This window comes from Argiope bruennichi, chromosome 9 (genome assembly GCF_947563725.1).
Source record: "Argiope bruennichi chromosome 9, qqArgBrue1.1, whole genome shotgun sequence".
Classification (NCBI taxonomy): domain Eukaryota; kingdom Metazoa; phylum Arthropoda; class Arachnida; order Araneae; family Araneidae; genus Argiope; species Argiope bruennichi.
In genome coordinates this window covers 34,400,554-34,418,770 of record NC_079159.1, presented here as the reverse complement: position 1 = coordinate 34,418,770, position 18,217 = coordinate 34,400,554, and the positions used below count along the sequence as shown (strand labels likewise).

Sequence of the window (18,217 nt, the reverse complement as noted above, 5' to 3'; positions counted from 1 at the left end):
TAATTTCAATATTTACCTGAAATAACATGCACCCATCTCTATTTTCTTTTAATCCGTGATGTTCAAGAAAAAATTAATGAAAACAAATTGAGGAAGTTTAGACTAAAAATGTTTCGATCATAAAAACAGAGGGAAATTTCTCGCATACCTCTCAGCTAACATCTTATCCCTTTCTCCGCAATAAAATTATGGAAGAAACTTCACATGCTTTGTTGGCATTAGTGAACAATAGTAACGATACCCACGGAAATGGTATCCCCAAACCTTTCTCGCATACTCTCTAATAAACTTGTCATGCCAGAGAACGCCTTACATGGCATTGGCGTACAATTGTCAAGAAATATTTCTTTTGGCGTAAACTTAGCTTTTTTTCTGAATCAATCGTGTCATCTGTGGTAAGTTATTTCGCGATTAATCCATGGCATGTGTAGCTATTTCGTATGAGCGAGGATAGAACCTGGGACCTTGTGGTACGCAGCCCAGTAACATGACCACAATACAAAAGCAATTGCTCGTGTAATGTAACTGTTAACTGACTTATAAGCTTTCACTACACACTCTCCCTCCAGTGAGTCGAACGATATGACTGTTGTTGTAATAGCTATTGAGTCTAATGCGCCTGTACCCATTTGAGTAGCGCCAAGCGTTATGGCGAGCGTTGCGTGGGTGAGTGGTTGCTGTTGCTGCGTCTAGTGAATCTGACGACTTTCGGTTGCTTCGGCCTTTTTGAGTTGCTGCGACAAATAAATTTGAAGACTTTGGTTTTGCTGTGGGTAGATGGCGCCACAACAGTACAAAAGGTTGATGGTTCATCGTCCGAGGTCACCAATGTAGCGAATTGGGATAAGCGAGGATAGAAAATGAGACTTTGTGGTTCGCAGACCAGTAACATGACCACAATACCAAAGCAATTGCTCGTCAGCGTAGCTATTAACTGGCTTATAAGCTTTCACTACACATGTGTTAATAGTATCGGAAAAATTGAATCTGTTTTTTAGACACGTTTTTCGAAACCGATTGAAACCAATATTTAAAACAGAACTGCATTTGCTCTTCCAAAATGATCTTGCAAATTTGATATATTTAAGTCCTTGCGTTTTTGAGATATCGGTGATTACTCTATAAAAGTTAAATTGATACATCGAATTTTATGCATCCAGCTCTCTTCGTTCTGTAATTATCGTGTTATTCGAACAGCCGGACAAATGGACTTCCTCTCAACAAATTTTATTGAAAATTTGATAGAAATCTGCAAATTTGATGCAAATATCATATACCAAATTTCATACATTTAGCTCAAAGCGTTTTGGAGTTATCTTTGTCATATAAATACAGACAGACTGACCTTTTCTAAAGATGTGTTCTTCGAACTCAGGGAAGTCTAAAACGTGGAGATTCGCCAAAATATCAATATGTTCGCCAAATATTCGCCAAAAATTTTTCTATACTACGTATACAAGAAAGCAATAAAGATCTTTTGCATGAATCTAATATTTTTTCACAGAATTTAGCTTGCGATCTTTTTTTTTATTAATTGATGATGTGCAATTAATACATAGGCACCAGGATTATGCAAATTATGCATATTATGTATTTTTGACGTCTTTTTGTCGACCGAATGAAACCACAATTTGACACGGAACTACAGCTGTAATCATTAAAAAACAAAAACATACGAAATTTCATTGATTTAAGTCATTAATCGCACGCATAGGAGAATACAAGCCGACAATGGTCAATCCTTTGGCACATTTGGTTGAGAATTTGATAAAAATCTATATTTTAGATGTTAAACCTATGTATCAAATTTTATCTTCTTAACTCTTGGCGTTTTGTAGTTATCGAGAACAAAACACTCTCAATTGATACCAGTGTTATTTTTCCATATATGGCAACTTAACAACCAACAGTATTGACTTTGATGTTTCAAATTTAACTAGAGAAGCAAAAAGTTTTTTTTTTTTTTTTTTTTTTTTTTTTTTTTTTTTTTTGTCACCAGTAACAAATATTTTCTTTTTTTACATCTAGCAAGAGCATTTGACTGTATTTCCTTGCAATATGTGTGAAAAACATTGAGATATTGTCCAATTTAGAAAACCTGCGAATCACTTTTGGATGATTCTATTTCGCAGCAGGGTGAGATGTAGTGAGTGTGAAGAGGACTTATTCGGAATTTCTTGTTTCGCGCATTTCTCTCCTTATGTCTATATCACAAAAGTTTTGTCATTTTACATTTTTTTTAAATGGCATAAATGACTGTTTTAAAATGAACTTCTATCAATTCGGTGTATTCATTAATCCGGAGGCCCTCTCGTCTAATATGTGCTGGATTACTAAAAGTTTATATATCTGCTGGATTTATATTACAAAGATGGTAATATTTTTCAAATGAACTTCTACTGATCCGACTTTTTCGTTAATCCGGCAGTCTTCTCGCCTGATAACTGCTAGATTACTGATAATCTACAGGATTAAGTGAAGCGTTCTCTTATACGATATTTCACGTGATAATAAAATAGTTTGTTGCTTGGATATTGCCAAGGTGAGCAAGAAAAGTCGCATAAAGTGTTTATGTAATAAATTAGATTAGAATTTTTGAAAATACTGTCATATATTATTTTTGAAATAAACTTCTGACTCTTTTGTTAATTCAACAGTCTTCTTGTCTGATATCAAGCTATATTACTGATATTCTATAGCATTAAGTAAAGCGTTCTCGTATAGAATATTTCACATGGCACTAAAATGGTCAGTTGCTTGGATATTGCCAATGTGAGCAAGAATACTCACACATAAAGTGTTTTTAAAATGAATTAGATTAGAATTTTAGAAAATATAGTCACATATTATTTTTGAGATGAACTTCCTATTCTTTTGCTAATTCGACAGTTTTCTCGTCTGATATCAAGCTATATTACTGATATTCTATAGCATTAAGTAAAGCGTTCTCGTATAGAATATTTCACATGGCACTAAAATGGTTAGTCGCTTGGATATTGCCAATGTGAGCAAGAATACTCACACATAAAGTGTTTTTAAAATGAATTAGATTAGAATTTTAGAAAATATAGTCACACATTATTTTTGAGATGAACTTCCTATTCTTTTGCAAACTCGACAGTTTTCTCGTCTGATATCAGACTAGATTACTGATAATCTACAGGATTAAGTGAAGCGCTCTCGTATAAAATATTTCACATGGTACTAAAATGGTTAGTCACTTGGATATTGCCCATGTGAGCAAGAAAAGTCACATACAGTGTTTTTAAAATGAATTAGATTAGAATTTTCAAAAATATAGTCACATATTATTTTTGAGATGAGCTTCTGACTCTTTTGTTAATTCGACAGTCTTCTCGTCTGATATAAAGATAGATTACTGATAATCTGTAGGATTAAGTGAAGCATTCTCGTATAGAATATTTCACATGTTACTAAAATGGTCAATCGCTTGGATATTGCCCATGTGAGCAAGAATAGTCACATAATGTGTTTTTAAAATAAATTAGATTGGAATTTTCGAAAATACAGTCACACATTATTTTTGAGAGGATCTTTACTGATTTATTAATCGGGCAGTCCTCTTCTCAAGTGTCTGCTCGATTATTGAAAGTCTGCAGTATTATCTGGAGCATTCTCAGAAAGAATGATTATATAATGTAATTTACTGCTGGGATAGTGCCGACGTGACAAAGGGAGTCACATAATGCAATTATTACGTAAGCGAACAAAATATTTAGTTTCCTTCATGTGTCTGTTCACATTTTTCTAACTATTATTGCTTGCAAGAAAGTTAGTAATTCATAATCAGAGCAATAACCTTAAATGTTTAAAAATATTATCCTTTTAGAAACTTTAAAATTTCATTTTTTGCATGAATCTATTCGATTAATATTCAGGTAAACTGCTCTCTCCTCTATTTTCAGTTCTGGAAAAGGATGTCATGATAGTTAGTGAGGTTAAAACCTAGTTTCAACTTTTAATTAACTTGTTGATATTTTTGGGAAAAGAGACAATAAAATTTTAATCGAAATAAATGTATTCTTCCTTTATGATCTCTCGCGCATATACATCCTCCTAATTTCCTTTTATTACTTGATAACGAGGAAGAAATGAATGGGTATCCTCATCGCGGAACTTTTGCTTCAAAATGGTTTCGAAATTAAAAAGACAAACTTTAGGAAGTAATTAAAATAATTGATAGACGATGAAATGATGTTACGAAGTTTTGTCTTAAATTTCTTATCAAGTAGGGCAATGATAATCGTATAAAAGTGGATTTTGCGAATTATTGTCTGTTTTAATATCGTTATTCTTAACGTAACAACTTTGGAGTGAAAACCGGAAAAAAAAAGTTAATTTTCAAAGCAATTAATTATTCCAAATGGAAAAAAAAAGATTCTTTAATCTAACAAAAATGCAATTGAGACTTCTAAATCGAAACATCGTACTAATATATTGTTTTAGAAATGATTTGTCTATTATGAATTGCTTTATTTAAAAAAAATGTGCTTAGTTCTATAACACTGATAAAGTGTACACAAACGATATATTTAATATCATCACAATGCAGGTAAGCATCCATTCAGTAATTGAAGAAGTGAAAGCATTGTTATAAAATATCTTCCAGCTATTTTTAAAATTTTACTAAGGTTAAAGGAAAAAAAAAAGATAGAAATAAAATTAGCATCACTGAAAAGTTTATTTTTGGAAAATTTAAAATTGTATTAACAGTTCCGTTTTAGTATGTTTTCAAATTATTAAGGATAAAAATTTAAATTTTGATTAATTTTTAATTAAAAATCTAATTAAAATTTTAAAATACCCATTCTTTTTGAACACCTATTTACCGAATAATATGTCAAATTTGATAATTCAAAATCTAGACGTCCGTTTCCATAAACAATTTGAAAGATTTTTTTTATCAAACATGTCATAGTTTACAGATGGCTTGCAGAAAAATACCGAAATGAGATTGGCATCATTAAATTTTTTTATAATACCAATTTTTTTAAATAAATTTTTTTAAAAAATTATTTATTTATTTTTTTTTTTGAATTTTAAAGTGTATTAATAGTTGTGTAATATAGTACGCTTTCAAATTCTTAAGGAAAAAGAGAAAATTTCTATTAATTTGTAATTAAAAATCTAACTAAAATTTTAAAATACCTATTCCTATTGTACTCCTATTTACCAAGTAATAAATATGTGTCAAATTTGATAGTTCAAAACCTGTTCCTGTAAGCATTTTGAACGATTTTTTTTCATAAAAAATACAATCGATAGCAGGCCAGCCTTAAGTATAATGATGTTAAAATAAAACACCACCATTAAATAAAAACAATATTTAAACCATAATTACATTAAAAAATGTAATATTTTTATTTCGACTATTTTCTATTTTTCAATCTTTACTTTATAATTCAGCGTCATAAATATTATGGAAACTTGAAATGATTGAATAAATCTTGAAATATTACAGAATCTTTTTTTTCTCTCAAATTTCCAAATAAGTGTCGATACCCATAAGTAAACAAAACTGGATTATATAATTCAATGCGTTGATAATTAAGATAAAAAAATATAAAAATATTATATATATCATTATTAACTCTAATATATAAAGAAAAGAGTAAAAAATATATTACAAAATTCCATTTCCCCCAAACCTGAAATAAATCAAGTAACATAAACTTGTGTAAAAGCAACTTAAAGAAATTAAAGTTTTTCAAGAAAAAAAGAAATAAAAATCTTTATGATGCCAATTATTTATTTATAAATTTATTGGTGATAGTAATAGTGTGGAGGGAAAGGAAAGTAAAATTTAAAAAAAGTCACAAAATTGAAAGAATTTGTAATTAAATTTAATTTAGAGATTTGATTTTATTCTTTTAAGAATTGGTTAATCCTTATAAATAATCCACTAACTTAAACCAATTTTTCATCGTCTGCTGTAAAAAAACTGAAATTTATATTTAATATTTATTTTTATAGCATTTTTTAGAGAAATTAAAAATTCTATTGCAATAAAATGCTGTTTATGTGCAACGCTGTAATAGTGTCGTCCGCAAAAAAAACTGTATGACATAAATTGTAACGCGAAATACATTTGAACCATCGTAAGTGGATTAATATCCATCCCTACGATATTTTTCATTAATTTTTTAATCAAAGAATCACAAGGCACAATTCCTGAAAGATCTTTTTCAGTAAACAGTGTAAAAAGATTTATCACCATATGTTCTGTATGCAGTCAGTAATACCCTCTCTTCATAAATATTGACATTTCGTGGATCGATTGTTTCATTTCACCTGATCCCCCCACTCCTTCCCACGCATTATCCCCTTACTACAAACATTCTTCATTTAAAAACAGCGCACCTTTGCCATCATTATCATTAATGAAATCGGATTAGTAGAGAAGGCGACTTCGTTTGCGCACCTGTTTGGAGCGCATGCATCCCTCCCGTCGCCATAGAGGTCGCTTTGTTCAGAGACCTGCCGCAGTGGTCACGTGACTCCGCAGCGCCCCCGCGATTTTCCGGCGCAAACGATATCCGAAACATTAAGACCCCCTTAACACCGGGGTATCCTAAGTAAAGGCCATGACCCCCCTGGTCAACTGTGAAATTTAGACGATCTATTAACGGTAAGTCCCCCTTATCTTTTTTTAATTCGGCATCGACCGAGTCTTTGGAGTCTAAGATAATGATGGAAAAAGAGAGAAAGCCGATGGGCATTAAAAGAGATAAGATTTTGAAATCGTGTTCCGAGATCATGTCGGCATTTTCTGGCATTTCTAAAGTTGCGGAATCCATGCCAATAAAATTGTACAAGATCCACGAATTTGACTGGTTATTGCAATGAACCTTTATTTTGAAATGGTTCTTTTGAAATGACTCCTATTCTGAAAGTACCATGCTAGAATTACTCTTATCAATAAACTGGGAACAAAATGATTATAATAAATACTGTATTATTTTCATTCGAAAGTCTATTTTTTTTTTTTTACTCAAAATTTTGTAAACGATTGAAAATTTTGTTGATTTAATTTGGCGTTTAAACCTAATTCTCTCACATTTTCACCCTCCGTCTTCAAATGTTTATTTACCATTGGTATTTACATACATGTATCACCAAAAATGGCAGTTGTATCACAGCGGTGAAGGAAAATTTACAATGTAGCAAGTAATCCGAAGAAATTTGATGTACTTTGTAGAAAATTGATAATATCTAGCAATATAAAAAAATTATAATTAGTTACTTTTTCCTTATTTCATAATTGAATAATCAGGATGATGCCATTCATGAAATTCAAATAAAGTATTTATTTTTTATTGTATATTTTTCTAAAACCACTAATAATGTTGTATTGAATGATTGTTGTCATTAAAAATATTTATACTTTGTAGAAATATGATTAGCTAAATTTCAGTTATTAACTTCTCTTAACTTTAATCCATTATTTCATTATTTGTATCTCAGATTTTTTTTCATTAATTTCTTAAAATTTGATTAATTTTACATTATTTAAGACACATTTCTGTTATTTATTACTTATTCTATACGAATTAAAAATCATATTTGTTTTAATTCATTTTAAACATGTAAACATTTAGCAATAATTTACTAATAAGTCATATTTAAAATATGAAATAATGAACTTTTAGAGTTAAGAAGTAACTGATAAAATTTTCGAAAATAAGAATTTATTAGACATTTTGGATTTTTTTTATTATTATTATGGTACTTTGTATCGTTGATTGTTTTAAAAAAATTTAATGGATAGTAAAAAATATTCTGTGTTGAATAAATGTTCTATTAAGGGAAAAAAATTATTGAACTTTTTTGGTATTCATGCTGCCTATGATGCAAATCAATATAAAAGTTCAAAATGCCTAATAAATTCTTATATTTATAGTTATATCATAATGTTTACTTTGCGCATAATTATATAAATAATGTTTACTTTCAGCACACACATTTCCTCTCTTTCTTTCTTTTTTTTATTTTTTTGCCTGAACTTACAATTTATTTTAAAAATCAATTCAGTATTTATAAGGTGACATTTATCATATTGAATCACAATATGATAGATGCCATAAGGCAAAAAAAAAAAAAAAGCATTTTCATCTATTCTTAATAAATTCTGCTTTAAAAAAAGAGTTTCTGCTTTAAAAAAAGAGCAATTTTTTAAAAATTTTTTAGCTCTCAGTTTTATTCAAAAACCAAACAATCCAGTTTTAACAAAATTTAATAAAAGCTATAAAATTATTTTCAAATATTACAAATAACACTTACATGAATTTATTGATTATAAAAAAGAAATCGTCAAAGAACTTGCTTATAAAAAATAAGACTAAATAAAAATAAGACTGAATCATTTTCACCATGAAAGAAGCTTTTGAATTAAAGATTCATGTAATATTATCGATTTCTATTTGGTCTCAACCGTAACTGTCTTCAAGGACATGCCTCCGGAGAAATAACGTGGGAAAGAATGCTTCTAGAAAATAAAACTCGTTTCTACCAATGAAATCGAAGAATTTCCCAATATTATATTCATAGTTTTTAGCAAAATAATGGTTTTATATTTTCTGAAAGTAACAATTGTAGAAAGTCAAGAAAGATAAGCAGGTTTTATTGGTAAATGTTTCTCAAATAGAGTAAATAAAAATATACATTTATATATATTTATTTCCTTCTCTTTTTTTCAGTTGTAGATCGGGAATTTTGTTGAGAGAGAACGAAATTGCAAAGCTCCTAATAAAAGATTTTTGGAGAAAAAAAATTAAAAAATGAAATTAATTAACTTTTTATTTTTGAAAACCGAATCATTTTTACCTCTTAATTTATGCAAGATATATATCAACGACTTTATTTACAGTAGAATATACTGTGCAATTATCAGGAGTGGTTAGTGTCTGACCGACGGAAAGAGTGGTTTAGAGTCTGACCGACGAAAAGAGTGGTTTAGAGTCTGACCGACGAAAAGAGTGGTTTAGAGTCTGATGAACAAAAAGTGGGACGTACTGTGCAATTATCAGGAGTGGTTTAGTGTCTGACCGACGAAAAGAGTGGTTTAGAGTCTGACCTACGAAAAGAGTGGTTTAGAGTCTGACCGACGAAAAGAGTGGTTTAGAGTCTGACCGACGAAAAGAGTGGTTTAGAGTCTGACCGACGAAAAGAGTGGTTTAGAGTCTGATGAACAAAAAGTGGGACGTACTGTGCAATTATCAGGAGTGGTTTAGTGTCTGACCGACGAAAAGAGTGGTTTAGAGTCTGACCGACGAAAAGAGTGGTTTAGAGTCTGACCGACGAAAAGAGTGGTTTAGAGTCTGATGAACAAAAAGTGGGACGTACTGTGCAATTATCAGGAGTGGTTTAGTGTCTGACCGACGAAAAGAGTGGTTTAGAGTCTGACCGACGAAAAGAGTGGTTTAGAGTCTGATGAACAAAAAGTGGGACGTATTGATGATCCTCTCAAATGTTTGTCAAATCTTATTTATCTTTTAGTATCTTATGTATCTTCTAGTAGCATAAATGGTTGCAAAAACATTGAAAATCCATAGTGATTTTTTTCTCTTTAGATTATTATTTTGATTGTACACATTTCAAACGCAATAATTATCACCCATCACTAATAAAATCAGTCCTTATTGGAAGTAAATTTGACGCTAAAAAACACACACAGAAATAGGATCCAAGAGTCAAATTATAAATCTTTGATTTCCGTTACGATAACATGTGTTATTTGTATGTCTCAGCAATTTTTTAAAACAATATGTTAAAAATTTTTTACTACATATATCACAAGGATTTTGCATAGAAGAATATTGGAACATTTACGATGTATTTAAATATGAGAAAAGTATTTAATTTAAAAATACACAAATAAATAAAGCAATTTTATGTTTTCCCAAATAACCAATGACACATTTCACATTAGAAAAAAAAAGGCATTTTTATATTAAAATAAATATTATATAACAGACACAACAAAAAAAAGTGCAAACATGTGACGTTTTATTGGAGAATATCGTTAGCCTATAGCGATAATAGGTGAATTCAGCATTTTGAATACAATTAATTAAGGCTTTCTTCTATATAATACAAATTTAATTTTCTGGACCTGCTAATTCTGTAATTATAGTTCTTTGAAGCTCATTGTGAACTATGGTAGTAAGTATGTAATTTTTAACAATTCGAAAGATATTAAAACTTTTTTTGCATGCATATGTGACCTATGTAATACAAATATATAGGTCACTGGTGTATTATATAGATCATTATTATATTTATAGGTCACTTGTATATTATATTTGTATAATACAGGTCATTATCATATTTATAGGTCACTTGTATATTATATTTGTATTATATAGGTCATTATCATATTTATAGGTCACTTGTATATTATATTTGTATTATATATGTCATGGTATATATGTATGGTTATGTATTATATAAGGTTGGCTATGTATTATGGAATGGTTATGTATTATATAAGTCATTGGTATATTTTATTTTTATTATATAGGTCACTGGTGTATTATATAGATCATTATTATATTTGTAGTTCCCTAGCATATATATATATATATATATATATATATACTATGAAGTTCTTTTTTGGTTTTAGTTTAAATAGGTTATAAATTTTAGTTGCGATTTCGAAACTGTTTTGTTTCGTTTTCATTTTAGTTTCGTTTTGAAACTATTTCTTACTTTAGATTGGTTACTTATATATATATATATATATATATATATATATATATATATATATATATATATGTATGTATGATCTTATATGACCTAAAAAATATAATACACCAGTGATAATACAAATATAATATTGACCTATATAATACATCAGCGACCTATGTAATATAAATTTAATTTTCTTGATTTGACTTTTTGAAGCCTACTCTGAATTATGGTAGTGAGTATATAATTTTGAACAATTCGTAATATGCTGAAACTGTTTTTTCGTAAGCATATATTGTTGGGAGAGTACATACAATTTTTTATCAATCTATTCATTTTGTAGAATAGATTGATATTGATAATGTATTGCTGTAATTTACTAATGTTTTCGATTTAAAAACATTCTTTTTTCCTTGCAAAAAGGCAGCGCATATCCTGAAATTCGGTTTCAAATCTTGTGATTTGCTGAACTACAATGGACCAAATCTTCTGCCTTCTAAAGTGTTGGTACCTTTCGTATTAATGCTTTTTTTTTACTTAACAATGTTAGCTATCCATGTGTTCACATTTAAACTGGTACCGTCACATTGGAAATAAAAAATGTATCAATAAAGTAGAAAATCATAAAAATTTCCTCTAGAATTTTTCCCCCCCGACAATGCCAATGCCCCAATGGCAGGCCTTGGTCACTGGTACCATTCTTGTCTTTATCAAAATTACCAAACTGAAATATGTTTACAAATAACAAGCTTATTTTAATGACAGCAAATACTGGCGGCTTCGACTTCACATAGTAAAATACTAAAAATGTATAATCAATTCTTGGCTTGCATTATGTAAGCTTTGATTTACATGTACATTCCCTCTTTAAAAGGTATAATCTGATTGTTTCAAAATGAAAAACGTTAGGAAACTTGTATTATTTTTTTATCAGTACGGTTTTCGCCATTTATTAGCTTTGATCCACAGTTTATTTTTTTAAAAAAAACACTATGATTATCGTCTTTATCAACCACTTAAATCTTCATCGTATCTAATTCTTCTTGCCTTCTCAATATCACTGCCAATCAGACAGCTTGTTTTCTGATGCATAACTCGATTTCACATCATATTCTCTAATGCATTAGATGCATATTTATTCTGTTAATTCCAGAAGCTCAAGGTTCAGTTAAATCAATAATTTTGTATCTTTTTCATGTTTCATTCCCTTGATCTCATGAAATTTCTGAAGATATTCAATTAAGACTTCAGCGGAGCGTAATGATTTCCGATGAAATCTGTTGTTAATGACATTTTAAAGCGGACGTTGATCTGAAGAAAACTTTTATCTTCTAGTAAATTGGATGAAAAATGGTGGAAGCGTGTATTTCCCTCAGGGTCCAATTATCCATTTAAGGAATTTACTTTGGCACAATTTTTGAAACTGAAAATTCAGCCAATTATTTACTGTAAGCTGTTTCTTAAATGTATCATTTAATTGGCTTGGCTCAGTATCGAAGTGGGTGGTTCGGGTGGAAGCAAAATGTGCTCCAATTTCGGAAGGCGCATTGAAGATGTATATAACTAACACATTTATTTCACTTTATGTAAAACATAACGAATTAAAAAATTATGTGACATTTGCACATTCTGTGCAATTATTTGATGAAATCAATGGCGTATATTGTATAGCCATTTATTGATTGAGCTTATGATTTAAAAATTATCAGTATGTGAGATCATCAGTCATTCTACGATAGAAATCATGAAATTGATGAAAGAAATAAAATGCGCAATATCATGGTATAGGTATTTGAAGAAGCAAATTCCATAGATTGAAACAAAAAAACAGTAAGTGGAGAATTATCTAAAGATAAAAATATTCAATTTTTCTCTAAAGAATCTTTTCTCTTTCAATAAATTATCACTGCCTACCTAGAATTGAAAAAGAGTCTGAATATTTCAAATAAATTGTCACAAATTAAAAATGCATTAAATGAATTATCGCTAAAAATCAGTAGATAGTCTAGAATATCTTTGATATCGAACAGAAGAAAAGGTTGCCGTTTAGAGACTATGATATTTCATATCGAATTTATCTATAAAAATTCTGAAAAATCATTTTCGAATTCGTCGATTTTATTCATCGCTAAAAAAGACATACAATTTTGAATAATTAAAATAATGGGAGATGCTTTCTTTTTTTTTAAGTTCATCAGAATATTTGTCAACAATCCATTTTTCAGCTTTTCCTTCTACATCAATGTATTCTTGTTTTAATACAGTGTGTAATGATGAAATTGAGGTGTATCAAGATTCGAACATGTGGTCTTAAAATAACAAAACTGAAAACTCTATTACCAGGATATTGTTTGAAAAAGAGTTCGAGCAAATGTATAATTAAAGCGTTTGTTAAATATCGTTTGAAAGATGAAGTCTAAAAATTATTTAAATTACTTTGAACAGGGAAATTTACAATATATATATATATATATATATATATATATATATATATATATATATATATATATATATATATATATATATATATATATATATATATAATCGTAAAAATAGCATATAAATAGTGGCAGCTATATTCAAGGAATAGTAAAAATTTGTAATATACATATATATATATATTCCTGGAAATAAAATAATTCTTTCTAACAGTAATGATATGACCAACAGTTGGTGTTTTTTCTATCATAAATATTACACAAACAAAAAATGAGTAGTAATATTGGTAATTAAGAGTTCAGTTTTCCACTAATTCTATTAAAAAAGAGCAAATAAAAAAATAAACGTTATTCAGTTTTGCAACAACATTAAAAGCAGACCTGTAAATAATTTGCTAAACTTGCCTTTCACTTCTTACGTAACTTACGAAACTAGTTGACCAAATTATAAAAAAAAAGAAAAAATATTCCATGTTAATAAAACAGGCTTAGACTTGAGCATTTTTTTTTCAGGAATTATAAATCTTGGAAACGCAGCATTAATTCTCTACGGGATAACATCTTTATGGTATATTATTTCCCTATCTTTTACGAGTGGACATCATTTTTCATTTTGAGGAAATACTTGGAGAAAAGCGTGTACTCTTTCAATTCATTTAAAAAACAAAAGCTTTGATTTATTTCTTTTTTTATCTTTCTTTCCTATTTAAATATTTAGATCAAAATCTATATTTTCCCAACATTTTCTTCGCTTTTATTTAATTCTAATCATTTCCTTATTAACTTTGAGTGTGTCTTCATTTATCAAAAAGACCCGAAACTCAAATTCAAGTCTATTAACGGTGAAGAGCAGATGTTTTAGACATATACGAATTGATTTTCAGAAACAGATGAGCCTGCTGAGTTTTATCAACACAAGTTGAGTTGTTTTTAACAGGATTTTCCCCCTGACATTTAGTTGAAACATCTGTTCATTTGTGCGCATGTTTTTGGAAATATAGAGTTGTTTAAATATTCTTTCAATTTCTATTTGTAAAGAAGATTCTACTGTTATTTATTTTATGAAATAAATGGTAAAATGTGGGGAAAAAATTGATGAAATGTATATTCTATGACTCATTGAAAATCGAATAAGCTAAAATTCATTGTTTATCATTGGCAGAATTGGCAAAACTAATTTTTGAAAAAGTCACAAAGAGAGAGTTTAAATGTTCTTTCAATTTATATTTGTATACAAGATTCTATCATTATTTATTTTTTGAAATAAACGGAAACATCCAGTGAAAAATTGATAAAGTGAATTTTCTGCGACTCATCAAAAATGAAATAAGTCAAATTTCATTGTTTACGTTGGCAGAAAGGGCAAAACTAAAATTTGAGAAAATCGCTGAGATATTTCTTATGTGCTTTTGATAACATCTTTCAATAAAGCAAATTATTTTCAACAGTTGATTTAGTTATCAGAAAAGATAAAAATGGACACCAGCAATGGCAGTTGCAGAGTCAGGCATATTGCGGTGTTAGACAGTGCACACTATCAAGCCTCCTCTTTTAATAAAACTGTCAATTTATTTTCGCATATCAGCACATTTTTAAATTAACAAAATATTAATCATTTAGTTATGGGCAGTTATTTTAATAAAGAAATTTGTGAAAATAAATGTTTTTATTTATTTTTTAACACTCAAGATTTTGACATTTGACTATATTTTCCCCAATTGACATGCACCTCATGCATACATATTTGTACACTCTATTATTTAACTAGATGATCGATATTTAAACATTCTCTAATAACTAAGTGAAACTAAATAAATAATAAACTGGGAACGGACAGTAAAATACATTTTGAGGCAAGAAACAATAGTTTGTCAACGTTTCTTATATTCTCTTCAAATCAATTCATCATTATGATCAGTTCCTCCCAATTAGTCTCCCAATCTATATAGTCTCTGGGATGATTGGGAATGAAATAGGGTAATTCTGAATGTCACTGTAACTGAGACCGATTAATTAATAAATTAATTTGAAAAAATAGACATGGTTTAATAAGTTCTGTAGAACATGATTACAGATTTATATAAATTATATAATCAAGAATATGATTATAGATTTACATAAGTTATTTTGCTTCTCAGTATATTTTAAATCGAGGAAAAGGAAGAAAGCCTTACCTTACCAACACACATTATACATATGACAATTTGCTCTTTTATTAAACCTATCATTAATATATATATATATATATATATATATATATATATATATATATATATATATATATATATATATATATATTCAAACAAATGATAACCTTTTAACATTATCCATAATATTTTAAATTACATAAAAATAAATGAAGAAATTCTAAACAAAATCATGTAGGCTTCAATTTAAACAAACACACTTGATAATTTTTCTATTAACAAAACAATAAATAGAATTTTATTCACGGAAAGATATTAATTATTTTTTAAATAATGTTTTCTAATTATTGTTTTACTTTTTTACTAGTTCGTCTCACAATCAGATTCAAGTTTTTAAATTAAAAATAAAGTAAAAATTCTAATAAAATATCCCATAATTTCTCAACTAATATCATTCAATTTTAGTGAAGAAATAAGCAATTATTTGAAATGTTTTATTTCTATTTTCTTGTCCCCATTTTCATAATTATGCTAGCTTTGCTCGTATTCTAAATCGATAAAGCAATTAATCAATATTTGAAGTTTCTTTTTACGTTGATAAATTAAATACAGATTTCGGCGGCTTCCATATTCTCTTACCGTAATTGTTTTCATTAAACTTCAGAAGCTCAGAACGTTTCATGAATTTCAATAGAAGTAATTATGGCCATTATGAGCATATTTGAGTCTTCCTTACCTCGAAATGTATCCTTCACATACCAGAATCAAGAATATTCTTGTGCTAGACCGAATTCGCTTTGGGCAATTCTGGTTTCTATCAACTTTCTTTGTTTGATCAGAAGAATATCTTCTTTCATTGCTTTTTACTGCTGATTTAGATCCACCAAAATAAATTTTTGCGATTCTACAATTTGATTTTATTGTTTCGAAATGTCTACTAGGATAAATTACTTTCAATCAAGAATTTATCTGAAATGTTGCAGATTGATGTCTTGAAAAGATCTCACTGATTTTCTCAATTCCTCGATTTTGTTTTTTAACATGTCTGCTAGAGATAATAATTTATTTTGAAATGTGTATCGATGTGTTTGTCAAACTCTATTTAGATATTGCGAAGTTAGTTTATTTGTTATAAATAAAGTCTGGGAAAAGCAGTTTACTTTAATTTTTGATAAGAAATGAACATTGATTTAGAAATCATTCGTGTTTTTCTTTTTTCCTTTTTACTTTAATTTATGAACTGGTACGAATGTTTGTGAATTATTCACCGAACGTTTCATATAAGCATAATCTTTAAAAAAATTAATAGTGAATTGGAATTGTTTAGTGTAAATTGTAAATGGTAATGACACATTAAAATATAGCCTTATTTTTTATATTTTATATTTTTACTATTTTCTAATTAACTTTGGAATTAGTAAAAAAAATTATTTAATAAAATATTTCATTTAATGAAATATAATTAAATTTTATTTAGCTAATAAAATTTAATTATATTTATTATTGATTTAAATTTAAACATATTCATATTTACTAATTTAAATATAATAATAATTTTATTTAGCTAAATATTATTATAAAATAATTATATTAATTTTCTTAAACTTATATTTAATTCACTACCTTGTAATGAACTTTTAAGAATGATTTGCTCAATATATACAATTTTTCGTCCATAATAATAATAATAATTACCCATAATATATAATACTATATATAAAACTTTCATATTTATGAAATTAACTTTAAAATAATCAGTAATTTGTATTTTTATATAAATTTGATCTCCTATGAACTATTTCTGAACTATTAAATAGTTACTTAATGAAATTATTTAATCTTCGCACATTTAGTTCGAAGATAGATTTATAAAAGAAAAAATTTAATTGATGAAATATAGCCTTTTAATTTATGCATTAAAATTGCAATTAGAAAGTTGAAATATTTTATCCTTATTTCCTACTTTCATCATACACTTCTTTTATATCAACCTATACAAATGCGGTTAAAAATTATTAATACAGGGCATCAAATACAATATCTATATTTTATTAGTTTGAAATAACGGTAATACTATTATAATCAATATCAATATTATAAAGTAACTTAGTACATAATTCAGAATTAATTAAATAATCCTGGAAAGGAATTAATTAAATAGTCCAGAATGTAATTCCAGTTGATTTACAAAGTAAATGATATTCTGGATAAGAAATGATATCTTAACAAGAAAAATCACCTTCCATTGTTGTAAATCTGTATATTTTTGACGAAAGTTGCTTAATTTCGAGGAGCTCTTTTTATCCCAGCAATATACCTAGAAATATCAATGACGTCATGCGCTAGTGATACAATCGATAGTAAGCTACCTAGTTACAATTGATCTGAGTTGTCATTGATTATGACAGTTTTTGTTTATCATTTTTGAAAAAAACGATCGATTGTAATCTCTACGAGGTTAGAAATAGAATCTCAGCCAACAATTCAAAAACTGCAGTGGCAGGTTGCTATCAATGAAAATAACTTCCTAAATGCAATACTTTTGGTGTTTTGAAGAGCAGAAATTAATAGCTTATCAAAATTCTGTGAGTCAAAACAAAAATCATAAAAGCGGAAGCACTAATAGAAATATTCTAAGTAGTTTAGAGTTTTATCTATACTTATTCTATTATCATATCATGGATGATTAGTAATTTTTTCTTTTGATAACTTTAGCTTAATTTTCTTATCGTAATCTTTTCCATGAATCAAGCTTTTAAAATTTATGTTTCGATGTCCATATTCTTGATTTTAAAAAAATATATATATTTACTTCTTCTTAAAATCGCGTGTTTAAAATTTGCTATTTTCGCTCATTATTATTTTATAATTTACTGCCTTTAATATAGTTTATCAATTTATTATTCTAATTATTAAAGCAACCAA

At 28.0% G+C, this 18,217-nt stretch overlaps 1 protein-coding gene across 3 annotated transcripts in view; it reads left to right on the top strand.

Moving 5' to 3' along the window:
• LOC129983915 (intermembrane lipid transfer protein VPS13A-like) overlaps positions 1-18,217 on the top strand; it is a 419,638-nt gene that overhangs the window by 128,964 nt on the left and 272,457 nt on the right. For 2 of the 3 annotated variants that reach the window (XM_056093622.1, XM_056093619.1), the window contains exon 1: positions 6,596-6,649. The exons of the other annotated variant lie outside the window; for it this stretch is intronic. The gene's annotated coding sequence lies outside the window, so the exon portion shown is untranslated. Of the gene's footprint in view, positions 1-6,595; positions 6,650-18,217 lie in introns of those variants that run through there. 3 annotated transcript variants of the gene reach the window in all.